Here is a 6,242-nt window from a genome sequence, read left to right as displayed (position 1 = left end):
CAACCACATGGTGGCTCACAACCATCTGTAATGAGGTCTGGTGCCCTCTTCTGGCCTTCAGGCATACACACAGAAAGAATATTGTATGCATAATAAATAAATAAATATTAAAAAAAAAGATTTTTTTCCTTAAAGCATTTTCTTGGGCTTTATTGAATTGCTATCACAAAATATTACAGATTGGATAATTTGTAATGAAAAGAAATTTCTTACAGTTGTAAGAGTGGAGACTTCAGGGCTAAGGGGTTGCATTGGGCAAGGGTCTTCTGGTTGTGTGTCAGATTATGACAGAGGCTGTCATCTGGGGAGAAAACTGACACCTGGAACTATGAGCTCTCCTTTTATTTTATTTTTTGAAATATGGTCTTCTTACTATATATCCTGGCTGGCTTGGAACTCATGATGTAAAACAGGCTGATCTTGAACTCACAGAGATCCACCTGCTTCTGCCTCACAAGTACTGGGATTAGCCAACACACACAGCCTCTCCTTCTTAAGGAGCCACTAATATCATCATGAGGTCACTATAGGATCTAAATCAACTCTCATCCCCTCCAAGTGGCCCCATCTCCAAATACCATCAACATATGAATTTGGGGTTTCAAGTTTCTAACTCATAAAATTTTGGTAACATTTTTTTCCTAATGTGTATGGCAGTTTTGTGTGTGTGTCTGTGCACCATGTACAGGCTGTGCCTGCAAGAGGTAGATCCCCAGGGACTGGAGTTACAGATGGTGTGAGCCACCATATTGGGAATCCAATACAGGTCCTCTAGATGGACAGCCAAAGCTCTTCATTGCTGTACCATCTTTCCTGTGCCCTAAAAGATATCTTTAAAACATGGGAAGTGCAACTTATTAAACTGTCAGTATGCTGTTTGCCAAAGGCCTGAATCAGATCCAAGAACAGGGATTGAGAAGGTCTCCAACCCTCAGTTTAGGAGACCCGCTCCCTCAGTTCTGATAGTGCTACAGAACCAGCTAGACCCCAGGAATACAGAGTTCCCAGCAGCGGAAGAATTAGCAAGAAGCAGTGCAGTAATAGTACGAGGCCTTTCGTAAATGGCATGGCTGATCCCATCTGCTGCTGTGCCTAGGAGCCTCAGATAGTGCTTGAGAAAGTAGGTTTGAAGTAGGAGATTGTTCCAGGAGGTGGAAATAAGAGCAAACAATTGTGGTGCTGAGAGGGAGCCAGGCAGCCGTGTCTCCATTATCCAGTAAGTATGGTAACCTGTGTGTGGCCATTGTTTTGCCAGTCTCTCAGGGCTACACCCCAGGCCCATTCTTCTAGGAGCCCTCAGATAAATGGGGAGACCATGTGTCCAGAAGTGATAGGAAAGTGTTTTATAAGACAGTCATCCTTGGGGATAGACAAGTCCCTAAGCCAACTGAGGTTAGAAGAGTTGCCCTGAAGAATGCCCATACCCAGGCTTCATCAGTAGTTCAAAACCTTCTTGGGATCCATGCCAATGAATGCCTCGATTCCTACTGAATCTTTCTCTGCTTTAAGTTAGTTAGTTCATCATGCTTACTATACCAGGCAAATTCCTCTTCTGGTTCTGTGCTCAATACTCTGCTTTTCTGCCCCTTTTGGGGGGTTCCACACCCATGGTTTCACATGACGAATGCCATTAGCATGGTAAAACTCTCTCAGCCTCTGTGATTAAAGAGGCTGTGGCCCAAGAGGCAGGCGGCGGTGGCATTCAGAGGATGAGCTCCCCTGGAGCTGCAAGGGTCTCAGAAGTGTTGCTGTTTGCTTGTGCTGGGGCAGGAGGACTTGTTCTTCATCTTAAATACCGGTCCTTGAAACTGCCACTTAAGGAATGGCTGAAGGAGCCAGGGTGTTCCACTTAGAGAAAATGAGACATGATTGCTGTCTTCAAGTATTTGAGGGGGTGTCATATTGAAGGAGGAATTAGTCTCAGGGTGGTTCCAGGAGGCACAACTAGGAGCAAAAGAGGAAAGTTACAGAAGCGAGAAGCGAGCCAAGGGCATGAACGGGCATTAAAAATGCAAGATAGACACATTAAGCTATGGAAAAAAACAGTTTTTTATGGTTAACCAGAGCTGCACTTTAAAACAATTGGATACCGTTTTCTCTTAACCTCCTAATGGACCAAAGAGGGAAACAGCAAATGATGCCCAGTGTTGGGAAAGAAAAGATGCTTTCTATGGCGCCGGTAGGAATGCAAATTAGTGCAGTGCTTGAGCAGAAGAACGAGGCGCTATGTGTCAAACATTTGACAGTGTGCGATTTATGATCTGGCACTCAGATTCATGGGAATTTACTCTAAAAATTGACTAGAAATGTCTGTAGATTGTGTGATTTAGCACAATTTAGCAATCGTGAAAGCGCCCAGTGAATCTGAATGTCGCTGGCAGAGAATTGGCTAAAATTCTGTGGAATCTATACACACCAGCATGGTGGACAGACACCAGTGAGAACATGAGGTATTCAAGAATGAAATAAACTATGAATAATTGGTTTGAAATGGTTATAAGACATATACATCTTGATTCTTAAATTATAAATGAATAAAAGATAGGTGTATGTTAAAACTGGAATATTAATCGCTTATTTCTGTGTTTGGAATTGTCAGAGCTTTTTCTTCTCTGTTCATGTCTGCGTTTCCCCAAAGTTTAACCTGACTTTAGTAACCAGAGAAAATGATGTTTTGAGACATCAATCTGAAATTTCAGAGGAGGTATCCAAGATGATTAGATCGTGTGGTTTACAGTGAAGTTAAAGCATGTCATTATCTGCCTTCTTGGTCTGCTTTTCTTCTGGGTGCATCTATGAAGACAGGGGTTCCGGAGAAGAAGGCCATCTTCCTGTATCATGACTCACGCACGCCTACGGGGGACCTAGATGCCCCTGCTGCCTTGTTCCATGGCTGTCGATACTGATTCTTGATTAATGGCTGCATTCTTCACACATAAAACACCAATTCTACCTTACTGTTGGCATCCTACAAGACCCAAGGGCATATGTTGTGTTCCTGTTCTCATCCCCATACATCATTCAGATAGCAAACATATTCATGAAGACAGGTTGAGTGGGTGGATGGATGGGTGGATGAGGGAGTGGGTGGATGGGAGAGTGGATAGTGAAAAAAAGAAGGGCTCTTGTTTTAAAAAAAAAAGAGAAAAATTATGACTCTAGAGGAATTGAAGGAATTTCTAAGTTTATAGAATTCAGTGTTTATGGAGCTCTTTTAAGACACTTAAAGACAGTGTGAGGTCTAGATGAGTGGCTAAATTAAGTCATGACTCTTTTACCTTTTCCTAAGGTCATGGAACTGGGGTACTAGATTAGCAAACAGCTCCTGGTAAGGACTATTAGCTACAATGCTGGCCCTGCTTGCTCAAACTCCGCAATCATTAACAATGACTAAGTTACGGAAAAGATTTATGATGGCTAGCTAAAGTCACTATAAATATCAGAACCCAACCTCCAGAAAAGGTTAGCAGCCAGGATGGACTTTGCAGTGCAAACCAGAGCTGTGTGGACAGAGTTCTTGACAGCCACTCATAACACGTGCACTTGGGCCTGGGTCAGTTAACTGTATAATCATGAATCTTTCTTCTTCCTTCTGCCCATGCTATACAAACCTCAAAGTAGATTCTGGTATATTCCAGAAGCCCTTTCTGTTATATAGTAGCCTTCCTGATTAGCCTCACAACGTTTTACACTGTACTGGTCCAGTATTTGGAGTTGGACTATCAGGCACTGAGTTCCTTTTGCCCATCGTTCCCATCATGCGGTTGTTTAGTTTGTCACAAACCACTCAAAGCAGGGTACGTTTTATACATTGGGGGTGTGCTCAGAGTCTAAAGGATGCTAAATTTCCAGAAGTGTGACTTATTTTCTCCCATTGTCACCACCCAGCGCCTTGCTTTTCATAGAGGGCTCACTGTCAAGCAGGGTCATTTCTAAAGTGGAGGCATGGCTCACCACCTAGTCCATGTAGAATGCCTGGTTACCTAGCAGAATGGCTGCCCAAGAGAGCCGAGGTCTGGCCCAGGTTAGGGAGTTTGACACCAGAGTTGATGACTTACCCTGGGGCAATCCAGAGCTGGAAAGAGCTTGTGTTGGCACTAAGCACTTTCCTCACGGATGAGGTGGGTGTCTTTTTCTCACTTCATTGCTGACTTTCAGTAAGCTGTGGCCACAGCATGCCACAGGCTTGAGGTTATTTTGCAGTTCTGGCCAGAAGCCTCTGGGGTCAGGCTCATACTTCACCCGACATCTCGGCCCTGCCATGAGCTCATCCCCAACAGCTCTGGGCTTCTGGCAGTTTCCTTGTTGAATGCTCTGTTTGTTTTTCTACCATGTGAAAGTCTCCAAAAGTTGCGTGTTGAATTCGAGGCCACTAAATCACAGGCAGTGGCTGTACCCCTATGCTCCCCAGCCCCCAGCCATCCTGCCTTATCATGTGACATACTCAGGATCTCTTTAGATGTCAAAGCCACCATGTTAGCTTCTGAGATGGAGAATGACAGTCACAGTCTTCTGGCTTTTCATTCTCAGGCAGGAGGAAGTGACTCTTCTTGTTCCCTCCATAAATGTTTTCTGAGCTCCCACTGCAGATCAGATTTTTCAATAGTAGCTCCCTTCACTGGGAAGAGACTGCCAAGGGTTGGCTCAATGAAAAGCCCTTGACCTGCTTCACATATTTAATTTTCATAAGAACCATGGCAAGGTGCAGGTACTATTATTTCCTCCTTTCTGGACACCTAAAGACAACAATGTGAAGCAGTTAGCCTAGCACCCATGGCTAGTAAAGGAGTAAGGACAGGGATGCTGTGACCGGGGTTGTGGGTGGGGCGCCAGGGAGCAGCATCAGATCTTGGGGATGGAATGCTGATCCTGAGAGTTTGGAGCCTTCCCTGCTTTCCGTGTGTCAGGTTGTGAAGGGTGTTCTGTGAACTACCTAGAACTTGCTTGAAGGCAGAGTGAAGAGTAGTGCTCCTGTCTCTCACCCCTGAGAGACACGAGGGCAGGGACATGCGAGGGAGCTAGGACAAAGCAGGTTACATGGGGCAGGGGTGGCAGTGGGCAAGGTCCACGTGAGGCAGATGAGAAAGCTACAGCCCACCCTCAGGAGGTCTGACTGTAGAGTCTGTCTGCTTACATCATCATTACGTCATCATTAGGCTTCTCTGGCTTCCCTTACTCCAAAAATAGCACACAGATCACGTTGCAATCTTGACTAGAATTTGAACGTCAACTATTTGGTCATTGTTATATTGCAGCACCTATTTATGTGCTGTTATCTATCATCTGTCATCTATGAGATCTGTCTCAAATCTGTCAATAATCCATCTTCTATCATCTATCCAAACTGCTATCTATGTAGCTACACGTTCTTGTGCATGTTGGCAATGCTAATTAGACTCAGTGATGGGTTATTTTTAAAAAGAAAGAGGCCGGGCATGGTGGCACACACCTTTAATTCCAGTGAGTTCCAGGCCAGCCAGAGTCATACAGTGAGGTTCTATCTCAAAAGGAAATTTTTAATATAAAAAATAAAAAGAAAGATAAAAGAAGACATAAAGGGAATATGGGAGGGAAGTTCAAGAGGAGTTGGGGGTGAAAAAAATCAAAATACATTGTATACATGTGTGAAATTCTCAAAGAGTAAAGTACATTTTAAAAATTGTTATCCTCTGGGGCTGGAGAGATGGCTCAGAGGTTAGGAGCACTGGCTGTTCTTCCAAAGGTTCTGAGTTCAATTCTCAGCAGCCACATGGTGGCTCTCAACCATCTATAATGAGATCTAGTGCCCTCTTCTGGCATTCTGGCAGAATACTGTATACATAATAAGTAAATAAACCTTTTTTTAAAAAAGTCACCTATCATCTATCTATCATTTATCTGTCACCAACCTATCTATCAAATCTATTGCCTGTCATCTCTCTCATCTATTCCTCTCTCAAATCTGTTATCATCCATCAAAGCCTCACCTACCTTCCATCATCTCCCTTTCTACCACTTGCATGTTATGTTCAGTTGGCCGGGGTAGTAAGCAGATCTCATTGGTCCATCCTGTTTCCCTATACCAGAACTCTGACATTATTTGACCCGTTCCTCCATGTCAAGATGAGGCTCCAAATAACATGCATCTGGAAGGGTGAGCAGGCACCACACTCCTGAATCCTCCCCCACTTGAGAATTTCCCCACTGTCCTGTGCAAAAAGAGTTCTTGAGGTCAGAAGGTGTCCATGGAGACATTTCCCCAG

At 44.1% G+C, this 6,242-nt stretch overlaps 1 protein-coding gene across 1 annotated transcript in view; it reads left to right on the top strand.

The window, feature by feature from the left end:
- Arnt2 (aryl hydrocarbon receptor nuclear translocator 2) overlaps nucleotides 1–6,242 on the top strand; it is a 147,212-nt gene that overhangs the window by 95,603 nt on the left and 45,367 nt on the right. The window lies entirely within an intron of this gene.

The sequence above is a fragment of the Microtus ochrogaster genome, chromosome 22, assembly GCF_000317375.1.
Source record: "Microtus ochrogaster isolate Prairie Vole_2 chromosome 22, MicOch1.0, whole genome shotgun sequence".
Lineage (NCBI taxonomy): Eukaryota > Metazoa > Chordata > Mammalia > Rodentia > Cricetidae > Microtus > Microtus ochrogaster.
Note: the sequence above shows the minus strand (reverse complement) of the source record. Positions and strands in the feature narration are given on the sequence as shown.